At 36.8% G+C, this 20753-nt stretch overlaps 1 protein-coding gene across 1 annotated transcript in view; it reads right to left on the bottom strand.

Moving 5' to 3' along the window:
* The window catches only part of cdh12a (cadherin 12, type 2a (N-cadherin 2)), an 81536-nt gene extending 60783 nt beyond the window's left edge, over positions 1–20753 (bottom strand). The window contains exon 1 of the mRNA XM_057333379.1: positions 20599–20753. The gene's annotated coding sequence lies outside the window, so the exon portion shown is untranslated. The remainder of the gene's footprint in view (positions 1–20598) is intronic.

The raw sequence follows: 20753 nt of genomic DNA on the forward strand, positions 1-20753 counted from the left end.
CACGACCTGCAAAGGCTAACACACACTAACTTACACTAGTACAATAGCTTTAATGTAAATCATTAATGTAAAGCCTAGTGTAAAAATAAAGTCATTTATTATGAAAGTCTACATCTACGTGCCCATCTCCACCCGTTTGTGATTGCGTGTCCATGCTGTGATGATCGCATTCCGGGGGTAACGTTAGGGGGAATTCCTCTGTCCATTCACTAACTTGCTGCGTCCGAGGCTCTCGATCGCTGTTTGTCAGGTGTATTATACTTTCTCTTGTTTTCTGCTGATTAATTTACACACGCCCGGGAACAGAAACCGCTATTACAGCAGATAAACGTAAATAATACGAAGCATTTCACGCACGTCGACGTATTTTAGTAGTTGACGTAATCGACGACGTCGATGCGTCGTTGCAGCCCTACAATTATACAATTAAGCTACTCTGAAAAAGTAAATGGCTACATTGAAACATTTATTTATTTATTTACAATAACACTGTATCCCACATAAAAACATTGTGGTATACTAAAATAGTATACTAAACAGTGTACTAAATAGTATAGTAAATAGTAAAAATAGTATACTAAACAGTGATACAGTAAACTGTATCAAATTCGTAGATACACTCTAAAAATGCTGGGTTATTTTCGAAAGGGTAAACAAACCCAGCAGGTTGAAAAAGCATGAACCCAACGGTTGGGTTAAAATAACCAAGAAAATGGTTTATATTACCCAACAATAGGTTAAAAGCCCAGTATTTTGAGAAGACACAACCCAGCAGGTTAACAGTTGGTTTCGTCCCTTTTTGACCCGACCCTGGGTTGAAAACAACACACCATTTTTTAGAGTGTTCTTCTGTATAGTGTCTTTGAAACTTACCACAGTAGATGTTAAAGTATACTAATGGATTTATTACACTATCAATTCACTATAGTTAAAGGTCCAGTATGTGAAATTTGTGAAACTGCAACCAACGGCTCACTCCACAGCTTGATCTTCCCTTTCGAAGCACTACGGTGGCTGACACAGAGCTAAGATGTTTTCATGTTTTCGCTTATTTTCCGAAGGAGATAACGAATTTACGAAATGCTCTGTAAAGCAGTTTGTCCGTTTAGGGCTACTGTAGAAACAACATGGTGAATTCCATGTAAGTGGACCCATGGTGTATGTAGATAGAAATAGCTCATTCTAAGGTAATTAAAAACATAAGGCTTCATTATGTAAGGTCTTTATAATATACTTAACTATGTCTTCAGAGGTGTATATTGTATTTCTGTCAATACATCATCCAAAAAATTACACACTGGACCTTTAATGCTACACAATACTAGTATACAGTACATTAACAAAGTGTGGTATTTACTATAACGTACTAAAGTAAGCAATTTACTTGTTTACTATAGTAAATACTACAATAAACTACAACTAAACTGTTTTTGTCAAATGGGATATCAGATCTTTTAGTGAACCGTAAAGCCGCACGCAATACAGTACATACAACAACAGATGGCAGTAATAAACGATTTTAGTTTGTGATTAGTAAGACAACAATGATGCTTCAGTGCATTGCAGGTTTAAGAAAAAACAAAAATGTATTTTTGCTCACGTTACACTGCTACTTGCTGTAAAAGGTATTTAACTTGAAACGTGACACTGTTTTAAAAGTAACTGAGCTACTGTCAAGCTCCTGAAAAATAGTTAAATTAGTAGCGTTACTACTTGTAGTTACTACAGCTGCTCCCTGATAAAAAAAGAAGTCAGATTTTCCCTAAGAAGGTCAAGCGGGCTTCCTAAAACAGTTCAGATGAAACCATAATTGACAGTATATTAGACATACGTCTAATGATAACTGGTAATGGAAACATGACATTGTGCATTGAGAAAGTGGTTACTGTGACACAAGAGGATGCAAAAGCCATTTGTATTCAAGCAGTCTTGGGCAGATGTGAGCCATTCAGTGATGGGAAATGCCTGCTGCTAAGCATGAGCTCACATGTCATGTATGAGTCGTAGCCCACCTTCTTACTGTCTCTACCCCGTTGCCAGGATATAGGTCAAAAGTATCAATTTGAAGTCCTGGAGGGCCACCTTCCTGCAGAATATGGCTCCAACCCTAATGAAATACACCTGAATAAGCTAGAACAGATAAAAGTTCATTACTTCAGGATTACTTGAAAATTTCAGTCAGGTGGTTGAAGCAAAATTGGAGCTAAACTCTAGACGCTAAAAATGAATGTGTATATGACAGAAACACACATAACAGACTGTCATTGGAGCACTGCAGATGTTTCCTCCTACGCTAAACAAAGAAGCTGAAAACAGGACGAGCAGGAACACAAAGCTGAGTTCAAGCCTTCACTGCAGGAATGATAACTGCCCTTTGGAGCAACATCTCAACCGGCATAAGAGACTCAAACTGGCACTGATCAATGCACAAATCACACGGTGACCTTATTACAGTTAAACCCCCTTTGATATTGTATCCACATCGGAAAAAGCCTATTTTGAAGCCCTTATTGCATGTAAATTGTGAAATGTCATTGTATTGGTTCATCTCATCCATCAACATCTCTTGGTCACATTTGCATATACATTCATTTCATAAAACGTATGATGGGTATTGCATTTGTGCACTACAGTACACAGATGATTAAAAAAATGATAGCATTTGCTTTATCATTATAATAACCCAACCCCTACCCCCCAGAAATAATATCAAAGATTATGTATTTTTAATATTCTGATAATGTCTTTTTTCTTCTAGACAGCAATGAAATTAAAAGGAGAGTAAATGGAAACTCTTGCATTTCAAATATTTCTCCTGCGAAAAGATTTGGAAACTTTACAAGTAAAGTTTACTTAATTAAGGATCTGTCAACATTTATTGATAAACAAACACAAATATTTTCCATAAACTATATCCATTGACTATCTTGACTTTACAAGAATTTTATTCTTTCTCACGCAATTTAATGAATGAATTTCATTATGCAAAAATCCTACTATAACGACTATTTTAAATAAGATACCTGGAAGGCATACACAGAATGAAGTAATCACATTCAACATACAAAGGCAGTAAGAGCACATAAAGGCTGTCGAACCATTACAGCATCACACCAAAAAGATAAAAAACATATATATCACATTACCTCCAATGCATTGGCCTCAATGTTCCGCAAAAGATCGCTAGATTCCTCTGACATTTAATTCGTTCTCACATTGGTGGGAAAAACTGTTAGAATTTTAAATGTGATTGATGTGGTCCAATCACCATAAAAATAGGAGCGCAAACATAATGGAATACTGATGGACACAAAGCACATCCACCAAGGTCAGGAACTCCTCTCATGCTACCCCCACATTTTCAAAGAGCAGCTGCTTTCAAACCAAATGCAATTGCACTACATTAAAGCTGTACCAATCATCATCTGCTGCCGTGCTTAAAATATTCATACAAATGAATTTGTAAAAGATACGATTTGTCAGTCATGGCAAATGGCCGAACGAGATCTACTTTGCATTTTAAATGGGATCATAATATTGTGATGTACATTCAAACCTTACGCATGCCCGTGAGGTCTCGCATACATCATGAAAGCTCCATTTGCAAGCGTTCTATATTTCGTTTACAGCAATATATATATATATAGTAACCCTTCCAGAATTTGTTCTCAAAGCAAAAGAGTGCCTTATTCACCTGCATTCCATAAAGAGCAAAATCAGAATCTTCACTATTTTACTTTCAATATGTATGCTGTTATAGAACCATAAAACCATAAAAATTCAGTTATTGTTTTATATAGATCATGTCCTTATAAATAAATGTCTTAAGCTTAATTTTCCATCATTTTAGAAGACACAACTGATGAAAATTAGGAGCACTATACTTTAAGCCTCTCTGGAAGAGCAGGGACAATGTATTTCAAAGACCTCTTTCTTTCTTTATGATACTTTTCATTTAATTAATCAGATCAATCAGAAAATGCAACCAGAGAAATGCGAGATTTAAATGCATCCAGTGTCAGAAATCTTAAGCCCATTTGCTTCATGGGCAAATGCTTTGGCTATCTGTCTACCTGCTGGAGGGATCTGCATAGGTTAGTACAAAGCATGAGGTTTAGATTCAAAACTTTCCATTAGGCATTAACTCTTAGAATCGAATGACACTGCATTGACTATACAGTAGATTTGGTAGAGAGCAAATGCAGAATGATTTCCAGAAGCCAATGTATGTGTTAATGCAGTCAGACAGACAGAATCATCACAAACATGAAACGTGGAATCTGTATAGTTATCTTGTTCTCGCTATCATAATGAGTAGCCTACTTACAGTAGAGTAAAGGGCCGATCAGATGTTTGTGCCAACACCGATAGACAATAACATTTTGTTTATTCTATGCTCACACGCTAAAGTGTTACAGTTACAAATACAGATGTGGATGACCTGCTTTGGCAAAAAAGGGGAAAATAGAATTTTATGTACAAGAAATTTAGTAACAAGGAATTAAAGAGTTGGGAGAAGCAGTTGCTCTGTTGAGAGACTTGTCGTCTTTTAACTCCGGTATCAGTATCATCCTGGACATCTTGAAAGAGGACATCAGCAAGAGCCAAACAATACAGGATCAGCGCCAAAGACCACTTGGCAATGTTTTACGGTTCATCAGCGGAAACAAAATGGCTCTGAAAGTGATCACAACATTACAGCTCCACTGCATTCTTATCAATATAGCTGTGGTGAATGCTGCTATTCTCCTAAATTTAGATTTGTAAAACTTTATCAATGTAGTTATCATGAATAGTGTGAACAACCTTTAAAAGCTCATGTCATGTGGTAATGAGCAGAATTAAGACTTTGAACTATCAGACTGGGAGGAAAAGCTCAGAGTTAGCCGCAAAACCTGCACCATTTCTTACCAGAACCCACAACTGATAGTCAACAGCATCCCCAGAAGCTGAAAAAAGCTGTTAGAACACTGAATTGGTTATGACGTCATACAAGAACTCCATTGAGTCACACAGCACACAACTCTTGTGTAAAACGTCCCAATATTCAGGCTGCCCTAAATATGCATATGGGGATGTGACATCTCATCAGCTTGCTGCTGAGGATCTGAATCTAGCTCTTATCTCTCTCAAATGCCCAGTTGCTGGTGGGTGGCAACTACAGTGCTTTTCCGATGCTAATACTGGAAATATTTTGCTCACATCACAGACCGGTTGCCTCTGCATGTCAATCTAAAAGCAATTTAAAGAGTAGATTGTTTTGATTAAGGGAGCCAGTGTCATTTATCTGGTACTTCTCTTTAAAGCTGAGAAAATGTTTTTGAGAAAATCATAAATGGAGATTAGCTGGGTTCATAGTAAGTGTCAGACTGGACACTCACTGATTTTGGAAAGTGATTGATGTCCTCAGGGCAACATATTTTGTTGACCTAAGGACAACATTTTTATAAATAAAACCTAAACCCACACCAAACCCCAACCCTAACCATAACTTACCACTAAAATCAGAGGGAAATGATAAGTGAAAAACAATGGTCTAGAAGCACCTAATCCTGGTTGTAAGATTAAATTTAAAATAAACTGTAAACTTATTTCTGAAATCCGATTGGTTGATTTAAATGATGTCCCAGGGTCAACATGATATTGTCCTAAGGACATCAACCACTTGGCAAAATCAGGATAGCCATGAAGTAGTACGTTTCACGATTTGAAATGGCAGTTTTTCTTTCAACAAAATAGGGCCGGTTACTGGTTTCAAGGTATAGCCTACCAAAGTTTGAAAGAGTCAAAACCACTTAACATTTTCCGTGATACCGTTTTACACAAAATTAATTAAATTGTGTAATTCAATGTTTGATGTTTACGTTTATTATACAAGAACACTTACAGTGTCTGTCTGCAAATGCATTAAATGCATAACCAAATAGGTATAGAATATTATATGATATTTCCAAATGCTCCACTGCCATTATTGTTTTGATATGTACCGTTACTTGTAGTAAATATTATTTTAGAATAAAGCTAACTTAAGACACCAATCTAAATTGTTCGGTAATCAATTTAGTACTATTTTGACAATACTATGTTTAGTGTACGACATGCATGAGGACCACATGAACTTGAGGGTGTTGGCCTGTTTTGTCTGAATAACATGGTAGTTAAACTGACGTTTATATGTAGCCTACAAAGCATCCCAATGAAAGAATGCGCTCTCGCCTTGTAATAATGCGCTCGCGACATTTGTCATTATAATAACGCCATACATACCCGCCTGACTTTATAACTGTATAAAGAAGACGAGTGTCTGCGCAGCCGCGTTGTATAAAGAAGACGAGTGTCTGCGCAGCCGCATTGTATAAAGAAGACGAGTGTCTGCGCAGCCGCGTTGTATAAAGAAGACGCTTCTCACTTTATAACGTTTTGTTTTATATAACATCAAAATAACAATACAATCAAGCCTCACTTTATAACTGTGAAGCTGGTGCTGTACAGATGACACGCGCCTGAATTTATAACTGCCCAGCTATAAAGAAGATATTTCTCTGCGCAGCTCATGCGCGCCTCACTTTATAACGCCGCCCAACCCTAACATACAGTTGAATTCCATAAAGATTTGGAACAAAATAAGGATAAGTTAATGATCACATAATACTCACTTTTGGTAAACTGCAAAAAAAGTTGAAAAACAATTTATCAACTTCTAAGCCTTAAAATGAGTGATAATCTAAATAATCATTTACTATAGGCCCATGAATACAGAATTTGTCATTTAAACATTAAAAAGGTTATTTCAGTTATTTCAACCCATTGTTGGGTCAAAAATTGACAAACCAAACATTCTCTGGGTTAATATAACCCAACAAATGGGTTTGAGCATTTTTGTCCCAATGCTGGGTGGAAATAAAAAAAATTTGGAGTGTACATGGCTCACCCAGAATTTGATAGCAGAAAATCTGTCTTATAGTAAAAAAGACACAACAATGCTGTTAAGATTCTACTTGAACCTATTCACTTTGAAAAAGTTGTAAAATGAACACTACATTTTTACATTCACTCTCACAATTCTACAGCCACAGTCACACTTTAGCTTACACAAAGACAGATGCAAACGTCCTTATGGAGGAATACTAACTAAATCACAATCACACCACACATCCAGAGAGAAAACTTTGGAGAGTGTTTATGCAAGGGGCAATAACGCTGTTATCATGGCATTCTCACAGTAGTAATACTTAAAGGCCTTTTCTAGGTCCCTGATCACATTTACTCTGCGGTGCTTTAGGTTTAAAAATGTTTAGGAGTTTAAAAAAAGTTTATGACCCACAACACTCATGAGGACATCTGTTTGAAGTTAACAGTAATGATGAGTATGTTTAAAAAAAAAAACCGTAACTCATAATTTAAATATGTAAATGATTTCATACTGCATATAAAGGTTTTACTGCACATTTTAATAATTCACAGTTCAGTTTGCTCATTCTTTCATCGTTTAAAACTACCACTTTGTGACCTTTATCGTTCCTAAGAATTAATTTCCAGCGGTAATGCTGCATGTTCATGATATTGTGGATGTAGTACATCACTTAATATCTCTACAGAATGTTGCCTTGGCAACTTTCCATAGAAGTAAGCACATAATCACCCTAACCCAAATATAGTTATTTCTCCCAAACAATGTCTTTAATCTGGCCTCCAAATTACACATAAAATAGCAAGAAATGTTATGACAAATTGACAATGTGTTGGAGGTGACTGCCCTTACAGATTGAGATAAATTATATTGTTGCCAGCTCCTCTACAGCCCTTTGGATATAACCAAGGTTTTCTTCAGGGTTAAAAGAGAAAAGTATCATGGCAGAGCTCACTGCGATGTGTTCCGGAGGGTCTGTATTTCCATTTCTTTTTTTCTGTTTGAATTCATCTTACCAGGTGCTTGTTATACAACATACCAGGGATGCCAGGTCATTCAGGCTAGTCTCATAAAACATTGACTCCCACCTGACTGAGTGGTTATTTTTTACCTTTGAAAACAAGCCAGAAAATATGAAAGTATCTTATGCATATTTCATGCAGGTAATTTCAGCCTCCCTCTTGGAGATTTTAGACTTCAAGACAGATTACATGTAGTTCAAATCAAAATGCACCAGTCCTCTGACATGTTTTGCTTTTCTAACCAGACGTTGCGATTATGTCAGACACAAGGGGATAGGGCTAATTTACACGCGGGGTTGGCTATGGACAATTTCACTTATTATACAGCCAACACAGACATATAGGAGAAACCAGGTTAGGAGGATTGGTCCAAAGACTAAGTCAGTGTACACTGTCAGAAAAAAATCACTCTAGGGCAGTACCATCAGAAGGCACAATTTCAGTCTAAAATGTATTTTTTTGTACATATAAAAAGGTACAAACTAGTAAATGACAAATTACGCAGACATTTCGTAAATTCAGGTGACGAACGCAGCATTTTTCATTTTGATCCAATAGGATACCATCTCCTCTGTGCAGGTTTTGTCACCAACATTTCCTGGAAAAACAAGCCTCGGTTTCATGCTCAGCAGATGGATAACAGAAGGTAGACATTAACGTTAATAGCGCTCTCTATATATATATTTTTCTTAAACGCATCGATTCGCTTCAGAAGACCTGTGTTAAGACCACAGAGCCGTGTCGAGCCGTTCTTTGACCGATGGGTGCACTTTTTGGAGCTTCAAAAAATTGCCTCCCATTCACTCCCATTCTACTGCTTGGAAGAAAAATGATACGTGGTATTATCACTCCAACTGCATTATTCTTCAAGAAGAAAGTCATATTCAGTCAGGATGCCTTGAGGGTGAGTAAAACATGGGGAATTTTTTTTTTGCCTATGAAATATCGCTTTAAAACTTTAATATAACTTTTGGAATGCTTTGAACATGTCGATATATTGTGCAAAACCCTTATTATTAAAGTGTTGTCCAACTTAAACAACTTATTACGAGAACATTATGTCTATAATTTTTCATTACATTCATATAGCTAAATATGCCTTCACAAATTACTAAACAATTGCACGGGTAATAAAGCTCACATGGTATCCGTGCAAATCCATTAAACTATGTACTTGTAATCAACTGTCAAACTCAAACTGGGGAAATTCCATCTTTGTAAATGATACTGAGCAGAGCAATGTCAACAGTGTCCAGGAGGTCTATCAAGGGAGCAGAGGGCCCAAATGTCACCAAGAAAACACGTGACTAATAACACTCTTGGTCTTTTCAGATAAGTCTAGACAGAGAGGCAGGTAATTTAAACCAGCGGTGAAGCATGACAATAACCTTTAGCATTATCAATGACACAAGTATTATTCACAAAGACAGAGTGGCTGTGTGATGCACCTCCACTATTACTAGAGTGGAGTGAGTGTCTTCACTTTCATATCACATAGATATTGAAGCTGAAGTGCTGGAGATGTGAAGAGCACATTCTGAAAGATTTACAATGCATTAAAAAGTGTGGCTGTGTAATTTTTAAATATTTTAAATACTTTTTAAATACACATTATTATAAAGTTAGGGGCCTAGTAAGAACCTTGCGAAAATATATATATTGCAATACTTTAAATAAAAATAATTAAAAGTATAGCTAGTAACACAACATGCTGTGCACCACCTGGGGTTTTCTGTAAGAATACGTGTAAAAACAACTCTTACCTCTGCAGAGTGGCCATTATGTGCGATGCATGGACCTTTAGATCAGAGGTTCCCAAACTGTGGGTCATGCCCCTCAAGTGGGTAGCACAGGGGAATAAGGTGGGTCACGCAAATCACTTGGCTGTTGTGGTGCATTACAGTAAAAATATTGAACGTGGGCAGTATGAAACCCCTGGTTCATCCGTGCTGTAAATGCGCTGGTGTCACATCGGTGAAAGCACAATAAATGGCATTGTTACTTTTTGGAATAAACTGTTTGTCTTATGCACCGCAGTAGCCAAGTGACTTGGTGGGACTCCCCGACTAATTTTTAAAAACCAAAGCACACCCACACATCAGCTCTGAGAGCTCGAAGCGTTCTTATATTTTTCGCTATGTTCTCTTCCACTTACTTTTGGCCGTGTGTATGATTTAAAAAAATCTATCGATAGTAGAGGTATCACAGCCCTACTAATGTACCTTAGCCAATTTTAGTTGAAACATACAGTAACCGTAAGTATTCGCACAGCAGCATGATGTACTTTATGAACAGTATTTTAAAGATAACTTTATGGCAACACACAATACCTAAAAAGCCTTTCTGAAATAAAAAAGTGGAAAAAAGACACCCAAAAGCCATCAGTAGACAACAGGCAAAATTTTGATTCATAGCGCAGTAGAAGTATTGATTGGTTAAGTCTATGTATTGTTAGTAAATATTAGCGTATATGTTTTGGTAATATAAAATACAAAATCTCCTATAGAGGGAGGAGAGTTGCTCAAGCAGAACAAATTAGTCCCTATAAAGTTCACTTGAAAAGAAACACATGAAACTCTCACTGTTTCAGTTGTCAATATTCATATCAATGCATCCAGCCATACATAATCAATCAATTCTCCCACTGTGCAAAATTACCAGATATATACTGTATAGTAATACTAAGAGACAGAAAGAGAGAGAGAGAGAGAGAAAGATATTTATAATGGTTTGCAATAATAATGAACTTCCTGCAGCAAAATAAAAGCTTAATTTAATACAACGCGGCTTTTTATAAGATGTTTATGTATTTTAACTGTCAATATTCTTTGATAAAACAAAATTCCTAATAAACTATAAAGACCGTTTCATCGGACACACACACCTGGCCCGAAGTTAACTTTCAGTCTGTGTTTGTTTATTGGCCTCTATAATATAACCATTTATATTATATTTAATTTAATATTTTAGTTTATATTCTTTTTCATAAAATAATCTACTCTTCAAGGACTCTGTTGTTATTGATTATAAATCAAGTTTGGGCCAGATAACGTTTTGTTTATCTATACTTATTTGTTTTCATCCTAAGACAAAATAATAAAAGTATGGTATTGGTACAGTAATGCTCCAAAAGGTAAGTCTATGTAATGATTGATAGATACTGTATAGGCTGTATGATACTGTATTATTTAAATAATTAAAACACCAAATTAATATTTTATATGAAGACGTGCTATCAGAAATTTTCCATCGAAAATGAGTATTTTTACAGGCTCCCGATGTTTATATTTTATATATTCATTGTTTATAACAATGATTAATGATTTATAATGGTTACATTTTTACATTAATAATTTGTTTTAAAAAGTCTAATTGAACGTTCATCTCTCTTCCAATGTATGTAAATGCACTATAGGCCCTATACATGACGTTGATGGTTGTAAAGACATCATAATTTTTCTCTGATCACTCAGGTGTTGTCTTAGTGGAGCAGTCGTGAAGAAAGATAAACAATTACGTTTAGCAAATAAATGAATAAATCTGCCACAAAGCTCACTGGAACAACATGTTTGCACGAATCTGTGTTCTCCTTTAAGTTAGCGTCTATATCCTGCAGGCTTTCTTCAGCGGTGCATACCCTAAATCAATACATTCTCACTACAGGAAACACATTTTTCACAACATACTTTTATTTCTGAGATTCCCATCCCTGTTCATCAATATGTCACCATAGGGCTGAAGCCAGCTCTAATTAGCATAGCACTGAAGCATTAGCTGGGCTGTTCCTTTCCTGAAGTGAAAGTCTAATATTAATATGTCTTGTCTTGTGCCAAACCTTATGCCACAATCTCAAATCAGCACATTCAGCGAGTAGTTTACTCATCACAACAAAATATCTGTTGAAATAATCAAACATTTGCAAGTAATCATCTATTAGCATTATTTATATATAACAACATGAGCACATTATTTCTTTATGTTTTACTTATTGAAATGGACATCAAGTGTGCAGAACCCTACTGGATAATACAACAACAGCCACAGTGCACCAGAACGTTATTCACTACATACTAGGCTAGCTATATGGTGGTGGACAGGAGACAGAGCAGTACAGACAGTTACTGTTAATGGGGATTATTTGAAGGCCATGATGACCATTTTCAAATCAATGGGAAGATTTGGCCAAGACACCAAGGTTCAATGTTTGCTTTGTTCAAGAAGCACCATGTGATTTTTGTGATGACTACGGAGCACGAGGACCTCAGAAAAACAAATAACGGTGCCTTTTAATGAGTATAGTGCAGGAGTCTTCAACTAAAATTGCTTGAGGTCCAGTAAACGAACCCTCCTTACCAGTCGAGGTCCAGACAATTAAATACCTAAAAACATGAATTGATGGGTTTTGGCAGACCAAAGAAATAAACATGTCTTTTCACATCTATACAACGGCATGACAATGTCTGACAACAATATAATGAAGGAAAATGTGCAAAATGCCCTAATCTCTAAACCTGCACTGAACATACATTCATTTCAACATGAACAACTTTAAAAGAAAACTAAAGTGTTGTTTTCTGCTGAACTGAGATGAACAAACAGCAGCATCAAGTTGTGACTGATCATCCTCTGATAACATTTTCTTTTAGTTCATGTCTTTAATTTCCTTCTAAAAGTGTTTCACACGCAACCTCCATTAGGGATGGGTACCAAGAACCTGTACTTTTTTGGACCGGTACATAATTGGGTTGATACCAGAGTATCGATAAGCTTCATGACAAACGATAGTGTTATCGATACTTGCGTTGTTTTATCTCTGTGTATTCGTGTGTTAAATGGTGAATTAGAGGCTGCTGCCTGTCATTTTCCATCCCTGAATGATGTCCGAATGGCTGAAGTTTGCTCGACGTATGTGTGATATCTAGGGTCATATGATTTCCGCGATGTATTTGTAATCTGCTTGTTTTGCGTGTTTATGAGTGAAAGAGTGGCATGGTTGCACTTGTGGAGCTTTCAGCGTCCGCGTTTCACAACGAGGAAGCTTCCGTCAAACACCCCTTTGCGGAAACCCGTCAAAATAAAAGTCCTTTATTTGAGAACAAGTTATAACATTATTTTTAATAATTCGGCCACGGAGTAATTTTACTTACTTTAGTAAATTGAAGTAAATGTGCTAGTAAAATTATAAAAATAGTACATATAATTAAAAAATATTACTTTATTATACTAATAGTACTTAAATTTATGTAGACCTAAAACCAGAAAGGAAAAAAGAAATACGGTCTACCAGCCAAATAACCATAGTGATGTAAAGTAAATATGTTGAATTACATTATGATGTGCTCCTATGCACATGCTAAGTGCCGTAAGTGGTATGCTAAGGAACACACACCAGTTTTGTTATGTGGCATTTTCTGTTTGCTCACAAGTATTTGTAAACTGCCGTTCTAAAGCTCAGCTGTAATAAAGAAACTTAAAATGTTTAACATCTTGTCACATCATGTGTTTTTGCATCAAATTATAGAGCGTAGTATCGATAACAGTACTGATAAGTACCGGTATCGATAAGGAGTATCGATATCGGTATCGATAAAATCTTAACGATACCCATCCCTAGCCTCCATGCACTCTTTTACTATTTCCCCATCAGTAAAGGGCTTGTTATGTTTTCCTAAGATCCACTGTATTCTTAGGGAACATTCATATGCTCGTTGTTGGGCAGTAAGTGAGGGAGGAAGGACCCGTGTATAGATCGCTCCTACTGGGCTTTGAGATAATATATTTTCCGTGTCCTTACCTCGGACTGCTGCGGGTAAGTTTCTTCAAAGTGTCTATGTCTAATTTCATAACGCCGTTTAAAGTTTCCCTTTTGACAACCGCAACAGACTCCGAGCAAATGAGACAAACCGGTCTCGTGCATCTCGATGCAGGAAGAATAAATGGAAATCTCTCGACCCATTCATCTTGGAAAACATGGTTTTCAGCGTCAACTTTTCTAACTTTTGAAAAGGACATTGTTTTTCAGTCACTGACAGTTACATCTGTCTGCGCGCTGTGCAGCGAGTCTGTCTCTCGGCTCTCTTCACTCGACGACGCCGACGTCTGAACGTAGCAAGCAACAGTGCGCATTAGGGGTGGGCGGATCGATCCTGAAGTATCGATACTATCGATACAGAGGTTGTATCGAAAAGGAGATCCTAACATAAAAATAATCGATACTAATGTGTTTTTACTACTGATTTTATTTATTTATTAATGTAGCTAATAATTGTATAATATAGAAAACCTTTTTCCCCTACACCTAGTTTTGCACACATTGCTCCTCTTTGCGCTGCTGTTTTGTTGTCCGCCATCACGTGACTCAGCAGCGCCAAGCGCAAGAAGAGCACAGTCCGTTTACGTAATTCGTGCCACTCGGCGGCCATGTTTGCAACGCCTCTGGGCAGCTATTTACGGGGGAAGGAATGGGGTAAGGTAGATATTTCTAAAATTGCTGGCAAAAAGCACAACTAAACAGCATATGTCCGATCAATAGTTAAACATGTACCATAACTTTAGTTTGCTAAGCTTAAATTGCACTAAAAATCACATTTTTCGAGGTCGCCTCATCTACTGCACCTGCGCACAGGCTGTCATTCCACACCATTCATCGTAATAACAGTGGCACATCTTGTTAATATTAATATCTTTGAGCACAGGAGAAAGAAGAGGAGCATCGTGTGGAGTTATTTCACTGCTGTGAATAAAATCACTGCGATGTATGGCAGTAGGGCTTTGGGAGTGAAAAGCCAAAGATTGAGAGTTAAAGTACCCTATTATTTAAGCACTTTATTTACTTTGTTTTTCAAACAATTGTGTGCACTTTGTTCATAAATTCACTTATGAATTTACAAGTGTAATGAAAGGGAAACATGTTAATTTGTTCTATTAATGTGTCTAAATATAACACTGAACAAAAACGGAAAAGATGTTTTAAAATCTTTGTTCTTCAGTAATAATTTTGTGGACTTTGATTTTTTTAAAGCTAGAGAAGTAGTACTGGGATAGGGAGAAATTGTTTTATTATGTATTGTTTTTCTGTCCTGTCAATCTGTTATTAATATTTCCAATAATAATTTGGTGCAAAGTTCATGTTTGCAAATTCTATTACAGTAACAAATAAATATATTTATTTGGTTTAAAATATGTCCTGTGTTTTAACATGCACATGATTAATTAGCCTACAGGCACGTTAAAAGCACAAATCACAAAATATTTTAGTGGTCATGAAAATGTATTCAGATTTAGCATATTAATGATGCATTCATCTGATAAATCATGACACTTCATCTACAGGAAAGTAAAAGTAAGTTCAAGTGAATGCTTCTAAAAGTAAAAAGTATTGGTATCGGCATCGATATCGGCAATACTGGCCTTGCATTTACTTGGTATCGGATCGATACCAAATTTTACAGTATCGCCCACCACTAGTAGTGGTGGGCGGATCGATCCTGAAGTATCGATACTTTCGATACTGAGGTTGTATCGAAAAGGATCGATCCTAACATAAAAATATCGATACTAATGTGTTTTTAGTTTTTACTACTGATTTTATTCATTTACTAATGTAGCTAATAATTGTATAATGAAGAAAAACTATTTCCCATACACCTAGTTTTGCACACGTTGCTCCTCCCTGCCCTGCTGTGTTTTGTAGTCCGCTATCACGTGACTCAGCAGCGCCAAGCGCAAGCGCGCAGACGCAGCTGCAGCCAGCGAAAAGAAAATGAGCATCGTGTGGAGTTTTATCACCTCGGTGAATAAAAACACTGCGAACTGCGATGTATGGCAGTGGGCCTTTGCGGGTAAAAAGCCAAAGTTTGAAAGTACTTTATTGTTTGAGACACAAAGTAAATAAAGTGCTTAAATAATAGTGTGCAGTTTGTTTATAAATTCACTTAAAAAAAGTGTAATGAAAGGGAAACATGTTAATTTGTTCTATTATTTTGTCTAAACATAACACTGAACAAAAACGGAAAAGCAGTTTTAAAATCTTTGTTCTTCAGTAATAATTTTGTGGACTTTGATTTTTTTAAAGCTAGAGAAGTAGTACTGGGATAGGGAGAAATTGTTTTATTATGTATTGTTTTTCTGTCCTGTCAATCTGTTATTAATATTTCCAATAATAATTTGGTGCAAAGTTCATGTTTGCAAATTCGATTACAGGAATAAATAACTAAATAAATAGATTTATTTGGTTTAAATGATGTCCAGTGTTTTAACATCTACATGATTAATTAGCCTACAGGCACATTAAGAGCACAAATCACAAAATATTTTAGTGGTCATGAAAATGTATTCAGATTTAGCATATTAATGATGCATTCATCTGATAAATCATGACATTTCATTTACAGGAAAGTAAATGTAAGTTCAAGTGAATGCTTTTTAAAAGTAAAACGTATTGGTATCGAAATCGGCAATACTGGCCCTGCATTTACTTGGTATCGGATCTATACTAAATTTTACAGTATCGCCCACCACTACTGTGTTGCATTAGGACCGACTCACACAACCTGCAGGATGGGGCACCCCTGCTGGACTGCTAACGTCTATGTATCACATGAGGTCTTCTAATCCAGAATTCAGAGCCGCCCTAAATCGAGTGTTACATCATTGTTATTCTTTATAAACAGAAGCTTAAACAGTCACATAGAACAGATTCTATTTTTCTTTTAATTACTGTAATATAAAATGTGAAACTCCACTCAGACAAGTGCATTATTCTGCACAGACTTGAAATGGGCTCAAAATTATGTAGCTCCTGTGAAGTAATACTGCCACCTAGCGTCCACGTAATACATTTAGTTGTTAAATTGCCAGTCTTTACTGCCCTCTGTTAAAGTGTAACAGAGTGTCAAAGTGAAAAAGGAGTACATTTTAATTCTAATGACAAATGATCCACTAATATTGCTAGTTATACTTCCAAACTCTTAAAGAAATTGCAGAATGAATCCACGGTTTCCTCAAAAACCACACTAGAGCAGCACTGAACTCTCATTTGAGGGTCTGGGAGCAAAGTGCAATAACATTTCCACCCCCTATAAACAACTGTAAATAGTTCTCCAACTAAACAACATGCTTTACAAGTTTATATTCTAATTACTTGTGAATACTGGTAGCCTACTAAGGTTCTTATTCATTACAGTCTAGTGCAGTGATTCTTCCCAAGCTTTTATGTAGGTTTATATTTTACCAACCCTGCATGATATTCTTCCTTCTGCAAAATGAGATATCTTGAAGAACGCTGGTAACCACACACTGGACCCCATTGACTTGAATTGTACGGACATAAAAAACGGTCTTTTGTGTTAAACAGAAGAAAGAAAATCATACAGGTTCAGGTTAGGAATGACATGAGGTTGAGTAAATGACAAAAGAATTTCCATTTTGAGCCATTTAAGAGCCAGCAATAAGCATATACACACAGCTACATTTAAGTAGGCAATGTAATGAAGCTATGAGAGTCTCTCAGGTCTTTCCTTAAAATAAAGCAATATCATCCTTGGACAGGAGAATAATATGATCATTTTTTAAATGTTTTTAAATCACACCTTTAGTTACCTGTAGCGGTTTTAGCTGCATGTTAAAATAATGATGAGCTTAGCTCACCAAATATGATTCTCCACCAGATCTATCAAGATCACATCCATGAAATGAGTTATTTAAAACATCAATTTCAGTCAAGGAATTAGTTTAGCTCAAAGGAAAATATGTATAATAATCGTTATTAAATATACATATTTTACAGTCTCTGATTAGTAATATAAAGTATAACAATATTTGTATGTCCAGCGAATGCATCAATGATATTATACACTTTACGTTATCTCATGGCATAAGTAACGTGACTTTACCAAACAGGATTTAGAGCAAAGGTAGTGTAAATCAAACACAGTTAAAGACGGGGTAACCGATTTCCGAATTACGCTTTAGACAACCGAGTCAGGCCGAGTACCAAAACAACCTTGTAGCCAATCAGCAGTAAGGTGCACAATGCACAGGACGGACATTAGCCGAGCCGAGCGCTGACGAAAGTGAAAGATGGGGGTAGGAGTGTGTTTGTTTTGGTGATTTGAACATCAACAACAGCTAAATCGGACACCCCGCCTTTAAAGGGACCAAGTATATGAGCTGAGCTCAGAAAACCCATCACAAGTGAATATATGGTTGTTTATTAAACTCTACTCTACATGGTAAACATAATGACGATCGCATAAACACAAACAATACATGAAACACAAACGCGCTAGGGAGCGCGGGGAGAGAGAGAGAGAGAGAGAGTGAGAGGGAGGGAGGATGATGGAGGAGTGAGGGTAGAGAGAGAGAGAGAGGGAGGAGGGAGAGAGAGAGAGAGAGAGAGAGAGAGAGAGAGAGAGAGAGAGAGGAGAGAGAGAGAGAGAGAGAGAGAAGAAAGAGAGAGAGAGAGAGGGGGGGGAGAGAGGGAGAGAGAGAGAGAGAGAGAGAGAGAGAGAGAGAGAGAGAGAGAGCATGGCCGCGCGAGGCAGGTAAAACATTTCAGAACACCAATAACAATCATCTTTAACAAAGAGGCACGAACTTAACGCAGCTCTTCTATATATAGAATCAGATACTTGTGAGCTCTGTGCTGGACCAACATCCATATGCGTGTGCAGACATGGAAATGTTCAAATGGTTTCAGAATGCAGTCCTGCTGAAAAGTTCCGGGCCTCGTGACCAGCCGCATGGCTCAGCCAGGTGCCCGAGGCAGCAGAAGTCCATTGTTCCTTCTTCTCCCCAGTGGGGGAAAAGGCAGTCTCCGAAGAGACGCCACAAACCAGTCTCTGATGAGGGCAGGTATAGAGAAAAAAGCCAAGCTGCGTTTTCAGGGCAAGCTCGATGTTTAACTTCATGAGAGGGCATGCCCACCCGAGTTTGAATCGACCAATCAGAGTTTAGCAGGGAAGAGGTTCTTTGTCCACTCAACAGCTAATTTGTATCTTTATGACCTCCTAGCAACTTTACAAAATACCAGTCCAAATTATAACATAATGAATATAAAGTGTTCTAAGGCCACACAATATATATATAAACAAGGAGGAATTGTAGAGACAAACATTTAGGTATCAAATATGCCGGGTTTGAATCGCATCAAGTCATGATTCATTCGGACGTACGAATACAAATAAAGCCTGAATTAAACTTGCATATTTAACAGTTACAGATAATTTAAAATGGCAAGAGCGCCAACATATAACATAGATATTTACATATATTTATAGAAAAGGACAGTTTAGTGTAGTTTTGTCAGAGAAGTTTCTCTGGATAAATCATAGGTCTTAAGTTCCAGGTGAGACAAAACAGAGAGACTTCTCACATCTCCTTTGCTTGCTTTGAAGCTTAGGAGTAGTAAATATCCCACTGAGAAACAAAAGGTTATCAACACTTTCAGTGAGAGCACCAACCTAAATCCAGCCCCCCCCTGGAGCCAGGTTTGGCTCTGGTCTTTTGATGATGGTATCAAGAAACCAGGACAAAAGGGAGTGGGGGGGGGGTTATGGCTTTTCTTTTAATGATCCAGGCACTACATACCCCAGGAGTGGAAGAAATTATATTTTCCAATACCCAATTGAAATGCAAGAATTTCCTATGCACTACCTGTTGTTTGAAAAAGCGTTATGAAAGCAGAACATTTATTATTACTCAACTTGTTTTTAAATTCAAGAATGAATAATTTCAAGGGAATAAGAATAACACTGCTTTGCAAGGAACATTTATGCTTTTCTTTATCCAATTTACCTCCCACTCATTTGTTGGTTAAACCTTTACCATTTCGGAAATGAAAAGCAAGTCCACCATATGATTACAGCATTGTGCTGGGAGACGCAGCTTGTGCTGAAAGTTTGTCAAGGACACTTCATACAGCGGGCTGAAGTGTATTATTTATGGAGCATCGTTTCAAAGAGAGTGAGCTCCATTCCTCCTACAGTCCCTCAATTACTGCATGTTTCTGAAATGTCCTGCCTACATGCAGTACAGCACAGCTGTTATCCACAGATATTCGAAATGATCCTACTTTAAAAGGCTTAGTAAAATGTTGCATTGCTTTAAACTAAGTAGTCATTAGGATTTCAAGAGCAACACACAGTAGCCTACAGTCCTTTATAATCACATAGTGCTACAGTAAATTTGTGTAACCCATTAATGTAGATTATGCAACATGTTTTGTTCCAGGCTTTCTGTCAGAATAACAGATTTATCAGACAAAACTTCTGAATTAATTAACAGAACACAACTATTTGAAACTCGTTTACAAATTGTAGTTTGACTCAGTTTGACCAAACAAAATAGTTTGGTTCCAAAATGAGATAACTCCGTTTTTACAATTTTTCAAAAATCGTGTTTTTTATTATGTTCTCATGTTTTTATTATATTTTATTGTGTTAGTTAGCTGTCTTTTTTTAGTTATGGCTTAAATAAAAAAAAAACTGCAGTTTGATTGATATTAATTGGAATGCACAACAAAAAAACATGATTTTTGAAAAATCTTAAAAACGGAATTATCTCATTTTGGAACCAAACTCTTCATTTTTCAGTCTAAACCACTGTAGTTTAAACAAAGGTAACGGAAAGTGAGGTAGACTATTTACCTAGTAAATTAAAGAATACCTGAAAATATCGTTTGCCAGCAGTGGTGAGGGTCTTCGTTAGATAAATTTAACAGATGCATTTTCCAGCGCTTTGTGTCAAGCTCCGCATGCAGGTTGCCGCACAACGCGATGCTAGTGGATATATTTCCGCGCTTTCCTGTGTGTTAGTCATAA

The sequence above is a fragment of the Triplophysa rosa genome, linkage group LG5 (genome assembly GCF_024868665.1).
Source record: "Triplophysa rosa linkage group LG5, Trosa_1v2, whole genome shotgun sequence".
Taxonomy (NCBI): Eukaryota; Metazoa; Chordata; class Actinopteri; order Cypriniformes; family Nemacheilidae; genus Triplophysa; species Triplophysa rosa.